The following is a 14,282-nucleotide window of genomic DNA, read 5'->3' as shown; positions in this document are numbered from 1 at the left end:
GAAGTCAGATTTGGCTCAGATCCTAGCCAATTATTATTATCTTTTTAAGTTTATTTATTTTTAGAGAGACAGAGCATGAACGGGCGAGGGGCAGAGAGAGAGGGAGACACAGAATCGGAAACAGGCTCCAGGCTCTGAGCCATCAGCCCAGAGCCCGACGCGGGGCTCGAACTCACGGACCGCGAGATCGTGACCTGGCTGAAGTCGGACGCTCAACCGACTGCGCCACCCAGGCGCCCCTCGCTTGCTGCTTTTTTGAACCCAGCCATCACCTAAAGAAGCTTCGGCTAGTCTGCTGGTGGTATGACAGCTGTCCCAGAGGCCCCACCCCACCACTCAGCTGTTAGACCTGTCTGTGAATGAGGCCATTTGGTTGGTGGTAGGGCTTGCCAAACGATTGCAAACACATGCGTGATTCCAGCTGACACGGCATGGAGGAGAGATGAACTAACTACCCTAGCTAAATCCAAATTGCCAGTGCACAGAATCTTGGACAAATGGTGATGAAGTCATTAAATTTGGAGGGTGGTTTGTTTTGTGGCAGTAGTTTGATACAAACACAAATGACTTTTTTTAAATATAGTATAAGGAATTGGCTTACGCAGCTATGGGGGCTAGTTGGGCAAGTCCAAAATCCACAGGGCAGGCTGTCAGAAAGGGCAGGCTAGAACTTGCCAATGTGAGTTGAAGTTGAAGTCCGTAGACAGAATTTCTCATTCTGTGGAGAAACCTCAGTTCTATGCTTAAGGTCATTCAACTGATTGAATCAGGTCTACCCAGATTATCCAGGATAACCTTCACAGCAACACCTAGATCAGTGTTTGAATAACTAGGGGCTATAGCCTAGCCAACCAGCACATAAAATTGACCATCATACCATCTAACATACTACATAATTTTCTTTTTTTCTTAAAATTTTTTTTCACAGTTATTTATTTTTGAGAGGCAGAGAGAGACAGAGCATGAGCAGGGGAGGGGCAGAGAGAAAGGGAGACACAGAATCCAAAGCAGGCTCCAGGCTCTAAACTGTCAGCACACAGCCTGATGTGGGGCTCGAACCCACAAACCGTGAGATCACGACCTGAGCCGAAGTCAGATGCTTAACCAACTGAGCCACTCAGGCTCCCTGTTACTATATAATTCTCTAATACATTATGTCTATTGTCTGTCTGTCACCACCAGCAAAACAGAAGTTCCATGAGGATTAGAGTCTTTGTTTTGCTCACTGATATATTCCATAGTAAATATTCAATAGATATTTGTTCAATTAAATCACTTGTTGAATTAAATGGCAACACATCCTTAGGAAGTCTTCTCTGACTACTCGCAGTCCCCACAACAGACACCCACATCCCCCAAGTTAGGTGCTGTTCTTCTCACCTACCTCTTTAGTTCACTAAATCCACCCACTGCAATCAGATAAACCCAATCTCCTTATAGGAGATTAAACAAAGCACCAGAAATAACAAAACCTCTTACAATTTATTTATTTAATGTAACTCTTTGCTCACATTCACCTTTTATCTTGCATGTATTCCTTTAGCTGTCTTCTACTTGTTTCCCCTACTCTACTTTGACTGGTTGGGAAAATAAAAGGGAGGATTGTTACAATTAAATTTATATATATATTAAAAAAACCCCTTATGATGAGGCAGTCTTCAGTTGTTGGATGACTTCATGTGTAGAAACAGTCTTTCAATTTAGCAGTGCACATCTATCATTTTGCCAGCGTGTATTAAGCATCAGCTATGTCAGACATTATATAAAATATCAGGACGACAGAGATAAAAGTCAAGATCTCTGCCCTCAAGTTGTTTGTAGTCTAGCGCAGGATTATGAAGTGATGTCGTGGGGCCTGAATCTAGCCTTTGTTCACTGTAAATTCAAATTACACATTGTTAGTCTATGTTGTGTTTGGTATTTAAATCAATTGTCAATATTGGAAAATTAGATTTCACAAAAAATCAGAAATTCTGACTTCCCTTGAAATATCAGAGGATCTCAATACGGCCTGTATGTCTCCATGGCACGAGCTGCTTAGATCTGAGGGGTAGCTGTTCCCTCTCACTGGGCATGAGCTCTCCATCTTTGGTATCATCTTCCCTACCACTGTGTACCACATCCTCAACATTAAGGTCAGATACCAGTTGTTACAGCTGCTATTTATGACCTCACATCTTAAATGATAGAGCCATTTATGTTACCTTCCTGGCCTCCTGTAGGCATTTGGCTTCTGGATCCCTAGTCTAGTGGGTTGTATTTCCTAATGCACTGCTAAAACACTTTTCAACTCTGCAAAGTAATTCTGCTTCTGTGATATAATTTGATGTGCCTAATAAATCTAAGATGTAGGTAGGCCAAGTGTTATTAGTTCCATTTTTCACATGAGGTGATGAAAAATTGGTGTGGTGAATTTACTAGTTTGATACACAGAGGTGGTTCTCGAATGCAAATTTCCTGATTAGCCATCCAAAGTCTAAAGAGTATTGCTGAGGGATCTCACTCCCTCTCCAACTTTTCCCTTTGCAAGATTTCAGATTGAAGTAGTCAGAGAAGTGGGCGGGGGGTGGGGGGGCGGGGAGAAGAAAAATTAGCACAAAGCCAGGATTGGAATTTTGACTATTAAGCCTGAGTTGTGATTTTTGTAGAACTGTAACTGGCTGAAGAAATTTTTGTTTCCTGAAAGCGATGGGGCTCTCCCACACTTCACCTTAGGGCAGGAACACCAATGAACACACACTTAAAAGGACACTGGAAGATAAAAATTGCATTTTTCACCCAATCAAAATGTGTCATATTTGCTCAACTTATCAGTTACACACAGAGATGCTCTCTCTCTTTCTGTCACACACACACCTTTTTTTTTCCTTTTACATGCACAGGATCATACTATACACAAATTTTGTAACTTTCTTTTCCTGTCAACAGTATGTCGTGTTTTTATGACATTAAATAGCCTTATAATGTATCAATTTTAATGGTCCCATAACAGGCCACTATATGTTGGTATTATAATAACATTTGGTCACCAATGTAAGTTTCCAATTTATTGTTATTCAAATACACTGCATTAAATATCCTGGTAGCTGACTTATCTGCATCTATGATTACTTCTTTAGGATAAATTCCTAAAAGTGGAACTGCTGTGTCACAGGACATATGTATTTTTAAAACAACTTTTAAAGTTTCTTTATTTTTGAGGCAGACACAGAGTTCGAGCAGGAGAGGGGTAGAGAGAGAGGAAAACACAACACCTCAAACAGGTTCCAGGCTCTGAGCTGTCAGCACAGAGCCCGACAAGGGGCTTGAACTCACGATCAGTGAGATCATGACCTGAGCCGAAGTTGGACGCTTAACCAGCTGAGCCACCCAGGTGCCCCAGGACATATGTAGTTTTTAAACCTTTTGATACACGTGTAAAGCCATCCTTAATCAATGTCCGTCCTTCTAAAACCTTCCAACTTACAACTTGGTCTATCCACCTCAGCCAGATAAATCTTAATAAAGTAATGCTTGAATGTTTTACTCACTTGTTAAAAATCCTCAGTCTTCTAGTTCATTAGACCAATTGTCAACCATCCCACACTGAGGTCTTGGGGGTCCTCTGGGAAAATACCTTGTCTTACGTGTTCAATCTCACCTATTCTTTTTAAACTCCAGTTAGGGTAGACCTACAATTTTTGCCACATCTACCATTTGTTTTTTGTTTTCTGTTTTTTGTTTTTTCCTTCCCTATGTGAGGAAACTGTTCCCTTTTCTTCTCTACTAATGTAAATCTTACATGTCCCCCAAAGCTCAAATCAAATTAGTACTTTCCAAAAGGTGTTTCTGGAATAATCCAACTCATAATATCTTTACACCCATAAACCATATTGCCCTATAATTTTAGGTATGTATATCTCATTTCCTCAGGGTAGACAAGCTGTTCCCAGACAGGTTATTTTTTGCGTCTGTCTCCAAAGTAAACACAGTGCTAGGTACTAAATCTTGAAAAGGACTGTAAAAGTGTGGAATGAGTTATTGGGGAACATTCTGAAATATATCCTGAATGCTTATAGGGTTGGTCATACTCCCATATGAAACTAACAGACTGGATGAGTTATCAAAGTGGCTTTAGCCATACTTTTCTAATACCATGATTATAATTAGTTACTGATAAATGTAAATAATTTTCAGCTAGTTTTTTGAAAGACACATCCACTTACTTGCAAAAGTGGTTTTGTATGGAGTTCAGTATAAGAAAAAAAGTCTCTCAATGATATTTTAATCACCACAATTACCAAAGTAGTTAGAGGTGGTCACATGATATGGATTTTGAAAACATTAGTGAGATTTCATTGTATAAAGATATTTTTATTCAAGGCTTAAAATATAAAATAGAACCAACGAATTTAAAAATTACCCTAGATACTGAACATTAAAAAAAATCTTTAGTTCATTTAAAAATACATAAATTATTTTCATTCCACCCCCCCAAAGTATGGTACTTCACTTTCCAAAAATATTACACATTCAAATAAACTGTAATTATGAGCATATATAGCTTCCCACAGTTAGAACTTTAAAAACAGATTGTGCTAAATAAAATGCATGTTGCTGCAATATTTAAATACGCTTTAAAGTAAATCAGTAAATCATTATAAGTAGGCATGTAATTACTATGGTTTTAGGAAAGTTTAACCAGGAACAAAAACACAAAAGAATGAAATTTGAAATTTCAGCAGCTTTTGACCAATATAGAATGAACGGCTATCAACCATAACTCAAATCTTCTAGATCTTCCTCATACCCTGAGTTTTATTTTTAAAATTTTTTAAAATTTATTTGTTTTGAGAGAGTGAGGGAGAGAGTGCGTGCGTTAGAGCAAGTCGGGGTAGGGGAACAGACAGAGACAGAGAGAGAGCATCCCAAGGAGGCTCTACACTGTCAGTACGGAGCCCAACATGGAGCTAGATCTCACGAACCATGAGATCATGATCTGAGCCAACATCAGGAGTTGGTTGCTTAACCAACTGGGCCACCCAGGCAGTCCCATACTCTGAGTTGTAAAGAGAAAGCCTTCGTTTTCAAAGCAGTCGCTTGGAGAGGCTGGATGGCATAGTTGGTTAAGCCTCCAACTCTTTTTTTTATTTACTTTTTTTTTAATATGAAATTTATTGTCAAATTGGTGTCCATACAACACCCAGTGCTCATCCCAACAGGGGCCCTCCCCAATGCCCATCACCCACTTTCCCCTCCCTCTCACCCCCCGTCAACCCTCAGTTTATTCTCAGTTTTTAAGAGTAAGCCTCCAACTCTTGATGTCCGCTCAGGTCATGTTCTCACAGTTGATGGGTTCGGGCCCCATATCTGGCTCTGTGCTGATGGCACAGAGCCTGCTTGGGATTCTGTCTCTCCTTCCCTCTGCCCTTTCCCTGCTTGTGTGCACGCTCTCTCTAAATAAATAAATAAACTTGAAAACAATTAAAAGCAGTAACTGGAATGAAAAAAGTATGGAGAGAAAAGGTACAGATTAGAAAGAGATGAAAAAATCAGAAATAGAGAATCTAGAAATACTAAGTATTTCTGGTAATGTAACTCATTAAAAAAAATTACTGGAGAAGTAGTGACTTGAATCTTATTGCCTAAAGATGAGGACAAAAATATGATTTCTAAAAGAGTGTGTGCGTTTTGGTGAGAGGGGAGGGAAAAATTGTCTGTGGTACTGAGACGCAATGGAGTATCTATCTGGCGAGGTACTGTTGAATCTAATCTAATGCATTAGCCAAACTTCCGATGTTCAGAATTTTCCCTGAAATTAGTATCAGTTAAAATCTTGGATGTATTGGCAACTGGCAGCCGAGCTATCCCTGCCTGGGTTCCCCACAGCTACAGCAAATTGGCAGTAAGATTTCCTTAGCAGCTGCTAATGGGCTGATGGTACCATGCAGCGTGTTTCCGCTTATGTAAACCAAACAAGTACAAACACATGTGTTTCTGTATGTACTATATACACATGTAACCGCACAGAAAAATGTTTGAAAGGACATACATAAAACGGTTAACGGGTTACCTCTGGGAAGGGATTGGGAAGAGGTCAGTGGGAGATTTCACTTTATGGTCTGAGTTTTTACTGTAAGAATAGAATCACGTACTATGTCCCTAATTAAAAAAAATTAGCAACTAAGAAGTTAACAAGTAACAAAACAGGGCTGTCAACCTATGCATAGAAAAATGTGGCGAACACACGGGAGAGTTTACCTCTTACAACAAAGTAGCTGGCCACAGAAAGTTGCATTACCTGTTTCTTCAGGGTTGGATAACTCTATGAGTGATTGTATCTTTGTACCAAGTGGCCTTGTGCTGCCTTATCTGCAGCTTCCTGCTGGACATTTCACTTCGGTATCCTGCTATTACTGCAAACTCTGCAGGCCTGCAACCGTACCCATTATCATTTAGCTCATGTGATTTTTTCTTCTTTTTATCAATTCTATCACCATGTTCTTAGGTTCAAAACCCTGGGGTGTTTGACGACTTATGTTCCTTTGCCTCCGTGTCCAACTAGTCAACAAGTCATGCTTATTTCATCTTTGCCATTTGGCCTTTTCTTTTCATTAATAGCACTCTGCTCTACTTCAAGTTTTGTCGTCTCACACACGAACTCTTGGGATAAGATAGTTTCCCAACTCATCTTCCTGCTTCCAGTCTCTTCCATCTGCTAATTTTGCACACCAATGCCAGATTAAAATTCTTACAGTAGAGTTTGTACTCCACTACCTGCCCAAACACACACACATATACATACAGACAGCATATTCCTCTAATACTTGTCTACTTACTTCATATAAAGCCCAGAATCTATTCAATGATCTCTAGAATCTGACCTTCACATTAACATCTTGGCTTTGTTTCTTATTACCCGTCTTCAAATCATTTGTTGTCTAAAATCCCCCTTTACTGTCCATGAATACATTCTGTTTTCCTACTATGTGCTTTCTCTTTCTTAAGTGCTCAAGTCAGTATTCATCTTATTTGTGAAGACTTTGTTGTCTGGTATTTTTGTTTAATTAATTTGATTTAATATACTGGATTTATTTCTTGTGTCTGAAGTTAGCTACAAGTTTCTTTTTTTTAATTTTTTTAAAATGTTTTATTTATTTTTGACAGAGAGAGAGAGAGAAAGAGAACACGAGCAGGGGAGGGTCAGAGAGAGGGAGACACAGAATCCGAAGCAGGCTCCAGGCTCTGAGCTGTCAGCACAGAGCCGGAGGCGGGGCTCGAATTCACAGACCACGAGATCATGACCTGAGCCAAAGTCGGACGCTCAACCGACTGAGCCACCCAGGCGCCCCACTACAAGTTTCTTAAAGGCAGAACTCTTGGCTTAAGCTTTTTATTATTTCTACCACTCCCCCCAGCTCCTAACCTATCACAGTATATTCATCAAACAAGTCATTCGACAAATGTTGGCTTATTCACTGACTGAAATCAACGTAAGTTTCTCTGTGCCTTCCTTATTTGGGGGAGCATTGATTTTATGCTTCCAAAAGCAAAAAGAAAAAAAAAAAAAGAGAGAGAGAGAAAGAAAAAAAAGAAAAGAAAGAAAAATTAATATATAGATGTTGTATATAGGTGTTAAAATGCACATTGCCTGAATCTGAGTTAGAATATGTGTTCTTGGGAGTAAATGTTTTGCTTGGTGAATACAATAAATCGTGTCAATTTGCTCATTCAATAGTATTGTTTGCATGCATACTATGTGCCAGAATGTTTCTAAGCCTGCATATGGCAGGGACCAAACAGACTAAAATCTATGCCTTCACGGAGCTTACATTCCAAGGGAGAAGACAGACAATAAATGAAATAAACGTGTAAAGCACAGCTTTTTAAATTGGGATAAGTGCTTTGGGGAAAAATAAATTAGAAAAGGAGTTTAGGGAGTGTTTAGGGTACAGCTGTAACCTAAAATAGGGTGGTCAGGGTTTTCCCTATCTGGCATACAAAATTGACATAATACCTAAGTATAATAATACAATTAAGATTTGCTTGAATCAGTTTGCCTCAGAAAATATGACTAGGAATATTTTTCTCATGATTTAATTTTAGTTGGCTTTTAACAAAGACTTCAAAATGGCAACTTAGGTTCATTTTTAGTTCAATGAAGAATAGTTCTCATACATATGCAGCCTGGATTCAACTCTATTTCTTGGGTTGGATTATTACCAAGATCTTAACAAGGAAAATGAAGAAATATGGATGCCTCAGGAATTGACTAACCACTTATATCCTGCATTAAACATGCTTCTCTGCATCCAGAAGCTGACTAGAACCAGATTAAGAACTAGAAAGGATTTCTTGGCAAAAGATCCTCACTTGCAAAAATAATTCCAAGACTTGGGCTGAGCTCCAATTTTAGGGTTTATGTGGAAATTCAAGACTTATCTTTTCATATTACCATGTGAACAAGTTGAACAAATAATACAAACTCCCGGAGGTTTGGTCTCAAAAAGTCTAGAGTTCAAGAATATTTTTCATCTCTTCTGTCAGCATTGTTCTTTAAGTAAAGCATTCACAGGGTTGCACAGTAACACCTCCATTAATGAAAATGACACATTTCAACATCACACTTTATTATCAAAAAAATGTTGTGATTGAGAGAATGTAGAAGGCATTGGAATGCATTCTAGGAGAAAGAATAGGGAGTAGATGATGAAGATTCTCTTCAGCTAGAGTAATACCAATATGAAGTTACCTCATTATATTAAAGCTATTGTATGAAAGTGTAATCCACTAATCAATCATTCTGTTAACTGTTATTATAAGTTTTGTTACGGATGAGGACACTGGAGACCTGTAGCTGGTGATGGTTAGAGGTGATAGGTATATTGATGCCAAAAGGAAAAAAAAAAGGAACAGAATGGGGAAAATGAGAATGCCAGCAACAAACTCATTTCACAGTACTGCTTAGGTTCTATGTTATTAACAGTCAGCTGTGATGAACAAAGAGAAGCAGTGGATAAAAGCTCGTGTGTGTGTGTGTGTGTGTGTGTGTGTGTGTGTGTGTGTGTGTGCATAACTTGAGATGAATGACAGCATGCTAATAATGCTTCCTGTAATTTGTCAAGGATTTTTACTTGCTTTTTCTTTCCGCCAGCATTGCTGACTGTGTAGAAAGATGTTTAGTCCTAGATAATTCTATAATGAGGTATTACATCACTAGACTACATAAATAGATACCTTATAACTATATACAAGTAAAAATAGATTAAGTAGATTTCCTTTTCTTAAAAAAGCACAGAGAAACTGCTTACCTGATATACATTAGTGTGAAGTCTATTTTTGGAGACTGCCTGTACCACTTCCAACAGATTTCCAATTAAACTTTGCAGCAAACAATTTGCTTTCATTTCTCCAGGAACCTCTGATACAGGGTAATGGGCAGGTGTGCTGTGCTGGAAGAAAGGTTGGTATCTTAAAGACTATGAAAACAAGGAAGCAAGCATTTGCAGAGTAAACTGGAGTCATAAAAATGAAGGATTCCTTCAATTAGAATTGTCTATTGGTCTGGAGCAGAAGACACACTTCACCCCACTTAACAGCACAAAGCTTGTAATAAATACCTTTAATGTATCGACAAATCCATTTGCTAAATAGCAAAATCTTGCAAGCATACTTTGAAATGCTTCATAGTATATTATGTACACTAAGCTGCTTCCAAATCCAAGGAATAAAAGCGAAAAACCCTGATTTAAAATTAGAGAAACAACTCAAGAAATGCATTTTAAACTAACTCTTTAGGATAGAAAATGAGACTGTTTAGGAGGTCTCCATCTTCTTTAAAACCATATTTTTGAACGCGTGATGCTTTTCATACTTGCGATCTTTACACTGAAAGGAATTACAAAAACAGGATCTTACAGTTTTATACTGTTTAGTGAAGTGAAGTCTTTTCTTTACAGGAAGGATTCTCAGTTCCCAGATTCTTGCCACGTGATGTGTTTGCACCTGCCATGTCATGTCATTAGTTTTACTGCAACATCGGATTCCAAATGAATCTCAGTAATTTTTGCCACCAGCTCCTGTCATGGACATGTTCCTCTGTGTGGTTCCATCTTCTTTACAAGTGGTTATTCACATTAGCTTTATGTTATGGTTACTAATACGGCTAAGGAATTGTTCTCTTTCAACAGTATAACAAATGGACGGACTTTTGTAAGGTCTCATCCCTCTGTAAGGAGTGAGAAGCTCACCCAAAGAATAATCAGCAGGTGGGTGGAGCTAATAACCCAAGCAGGGAGAGGTCAAACACCTTTGCATATCCAGTGAGCACCATTCCAAGGGAAAGAGAAATGAGAAGTCCTTCATGGCCCTTGGAAAGCTACTCCCAATCTTTTGTATCCTTTACTTGAGAAAATAGTGAAACTCATATACAAAGGAAGATATATTAAAAGTTTTTTCCCCCACAGATGGCCTTGTGTTCATCCTGACAAGCATTTTTGTTTACTTTCCTTGTGAAGGGTGAGGCAGCATTAAATCTTGATGTTTGATTGCCAAGGGCCAGTTTTGTGAAGTTACTTGGCCCACACAAAGATGAAAATGGAAACTGGCCTCATAAATTGCTGCTGATCTTAGGCAGGTCTACATATGTCTGAAAGCCAAGGGTTCCATCACTGTCTTTTCAGAAAACAACAAAAGCTCAGCATAGATGAATTAACATTTTCAAATTGCTTCAAGATTCTCAGATGAGATGCCAAGTTGTGGGTTTGGCTGTTCCTCTTCTTTGCAAGGAATGGGCTCCATGGCAGAGACTTGAGTTAGAAACAAGGACTGCCTTCAAGACGCCTAGGTGGCTCAGTTGGTTGGGCGTCAGACTTCAGCTCAGGTCACGATCTTGCTGTCTGTGAGTTTGAGCCCCACATCGGGGTCTGTGCTGACAGCTCAGAGCCTGGAGCCTGCATCGGATTCTGTGTCTCCCTCACTCTCTGCCCTTCCCCCACTCATGCTCTGTCTGTCTGTCTCTGTCTCAAAAATAAACATTAAAAAAAAAAAAGAAAAGAAACGTGTATAGACTGCCTTCAAATCTACCTGGTGGCCAACAAGCTAGAATACTAGAGCTTGTGGGCTGATGTTTAACTCTCAGTGAGGTTGAACTGTATGAGGGTAAAAAGGTATTCTTTCCCAGATCATTTGTAAAGTCTATAAATTTAGAAATAGATATGAAAAACAAAAAGTTTGGGTAGACATTAAGCATTCTAGATGACCTGGATCCCCTAACAAGCAGAGAATTGTAACAGATAAAATTAATCCAGGGGAGATGTGAAAGGAGCTATGGTTTGGACTTGTGTATCTACTTGTCAGACTGACACCTCCTTATTTGGGTAGAAGTATACGAAAGCAATAGGAGACTTTTTTTTTGTTTTTGTTTTTTCCTGAAAGAGTTCCTGAAATGACTGATCAAACAGCCCTGTTCACTAGCTTGCATGCAGAAGAAAGAAGTCAGGCCACAGGTTTGATCAAATCTAAGTGTGTATCTCTTGGGACTAGCATTTAAACTCAATTCCTAGCAAACCAGGTACAGATATAACAGACAGTCATGGAAATGTGTAGAAATAATAATAGCAACAACCATGTATTAAGTGCTCCCATTGTACATTTAGTGTTATATGCTTACATAGATGATTTCACTTAATTTTTACAACGACCTTATAAAGTAGGAGGTTTTTTGGTGACCCGAAAAAAAACATCAATGAGAGAATGTCATCAATGATGACATCCTTAGGAATGTCCTACTCATGATGGATAAATAATGCCACCACATTATAGAAAGGTTAGCTCACGTTAAGGCATACCAAAGTATTGCCTTTTCCTAGAACATTTCACCAGGCCACCAAGAAACTTGTCCTCCTCCTACCTTACCCACTGCTCCTTCTCTGTCTCCTTTGCTGAATTCTGCTTATCTTATTATCTTAATGTTGGAGTGCCTCAGGGCTCAATTCTTGGTCCTCTTCTTTTCTGTAGCTACGTTATCTAGTTGATCTCAACCAGTTCCATGACTTTATTTTTTTTCAACCAGTTCCATGACTTTAAATAATATCTATGCTGACAAACTCCACATTTATATCCCCTCCACATACATATATCTAATTGTCTACTCCTATCTTCACATGGATGTTTGATAAACACCTCAAACTTAACTGTGTCTAAATCAGAGTTTAAAAATACTCCCCTCCCCCTGACCAAATCTGTTTCTATTTCCCCATTCTCAGTAAATGTCAGCTCCATTCTCTCAAGAACCCAGACTAAAACACTGGGCATCATTTTTGACTCTGTTCTTTCTCTTATACTCATATCTGACCTATCAGTAATTCCTGTGTGCTTTATCTTCTAAATAGGATTGGAATATGACCACTTCTCTCCATCACACTGACTTTAGTCCAGGTCATCCTTATTTTTTTGTTCCAGTTAGGCTAATCCCCGTGCTTGCTCTCTTGTTTCCCTATATATACTGCTCACAAAGCAATCAGTCATCGTTTGGAAAAAAAAAAAAAAACAAAACAACTTTTTATTATGGACCTTTAAAAGCATACACATAAATACACATAAATGATGACTACCCCCATGTACCCATCACTTAGCATCAAAAATTAACATTTTGCTCATATTTTTCTAAAGCTTTTTTAAGTGTTTATTTATTTTGAGAGAGAGAGCAAGTGAGCAGGAGAGGGGCAATGAGAGAGAGAGAGGGAGAGAGACAGGGAGAAAGAATCCCAAACAGGTCCCATGCTGTCAGCACAGAGACCAATGCGGGGCTCGAACTCACAAACTGTGAGATCATGACCTGAGCCGAAATCAAAAGTGAAAGGCTTAACTGACTGAGCCACCCAGGTGTCCCCTTCCTTATCTTTTTTCCCCCTATTTTTTACCCCCCCTTTTTTTTTTTTTTGGTGGAGTATTTTAAAACAAATACCAGCAAAGGTATCCTTTTAATTATGAGATCAAGCTGCTCACAACTTTCCAGTTGCTTTTCGGTAAGAGTCAAATCTTTTATGATGGCCTACAAGGCCTCTGTGATATGCCAGTCCGCCCAACATCTCCGTTTCCCGTCCTCACTCTGCTTCAGCTACACCAGAGGTTCTCAAACCTTAGCACGCATCAGCATCTTCTGGAAGGCTTGTTATAGCACAGGCGGCTAGGCTCCACCCGAGTTTCTGGTTCAGTAGATCTGAAGTGGGCCTCCAGAATTCGTATTTCTAACAAATTCCCAGATGCTACTGGACACACCTGGACAACCACCTGCTACATTGTTCTCCTTCCTGTTCCTCAACAAGCAAGGCAAGATTTTGCATTGGAGTCTTTGCATGACTCTTCCCTTGCCCTGAGCGCTCTTTGCTTTCCTCAAGATTCATTTTATTCCATCTCTGTTTAAATGACATCATTTGCGGGGCCTTCTCTGGCTACTCCTAAAATAGCATCCCAGCTCCTCACTCTTATTTTCTTCATAGCAGGCATCGTTCGTTTGTTTCTCCGCCCGTCTAGATTGACAGCTCCACGAGCCCACAGACCTGGCTTTGCCCTCTCATCTCATTCCGTACCAACACCTTGTCTAGTAGGTGCTCATTTCACTTCTCCAACGAAGGGATCATACACTGAGAGGGGAGGCCCAGGTCCCTGCTTGGAACACTGGACGGGCAAATTCATGTCTTCCTGCCTCAGTTTCACCATTTGTAAAGGAAGTGGTTGGTTATGCCTACCCTTTCCCTCTCCCCAGGCATAGGCTCAAATCAAAAGAGAAGGATGTGAACACGCTTGCAAAGCAGAGCAGTAAGTCAATAGCGAGCGCTAATATGCCGTGCTTTCGGGTGCCCTTTTTCCGCACAGACAACCCGCCCGCCGCCCCATTTTCTAGCTCCCCCGCCCGGGTGACCCACAACCCCAGCTGCGGGCGGCCACCGCCCCCGTCCCGCCCCGCGAGCCCGCGTCTGGGCACGCCCGCCCGCTCCTGGCTGGCGCCCGCCCGCCTCCACCAACAACAGCAGTAGCGGCGGCGGCAGCAGCAGCAGCACCCTCAAACAGCAACAGCAGGAGCAGCACCCTCCGCAGCGCCAGCACCCTCAGCAGCAGCAGAAGCAGCAGCAGCAGCAAGAGGAAGGGGAGGCGCCGAGGGAGGGGTCCTCGGCCGCCGCGGGAGGCCGCATCGCCGTCCCGTCACGGCGTCGGCGCGGCCGGGGCCAAACCCGGAAGTGGCCGAGCCCGCGCGCCCGCCCGTCCCGCCGCCGCCGCCGCCACCGCCCCGCACTCCGGAG

The 14,282-nt window shown here is 40.6% G+C and overlaps 1 non-coding gene across 1 annotated transcript; it reads right to left on the bottom strand.

The window, feature by feature from the left end:
• Nucleotides 1–1,038: 1,038 nt before the first annotated feature.
• Nucleotides 1,039–1,123, bottom strand: TRNAR-UCG (transfer RNA arginine (anticodon UCG)). Its single transcript has one exon. It is a non-coding gene; the product is annotated as a tRNA-Arg (tRNA).
• Between the last annotated feature and the right edge of the window lie 13,159 nt (nt 1,124–14,282).

This window comes from Herpailurus yagouaroundi, unplaced genomic scaffold (genome assembly GCF_014898765.1).
Source record: "Herpailurus yagouaroundi ecotype Mexico unplaced genomic scaffold, PumYag 28, whole genome shotgun sequence".
NCBI lineage: Eukaryota > Metazoa > Chordata > Mammalia > Carnivora > Felidae > Herpailurus > Herpailurus yagouaroundi.
This window is presented reverse-complemented; position numbering and strand designations above follow the sequence as displayed.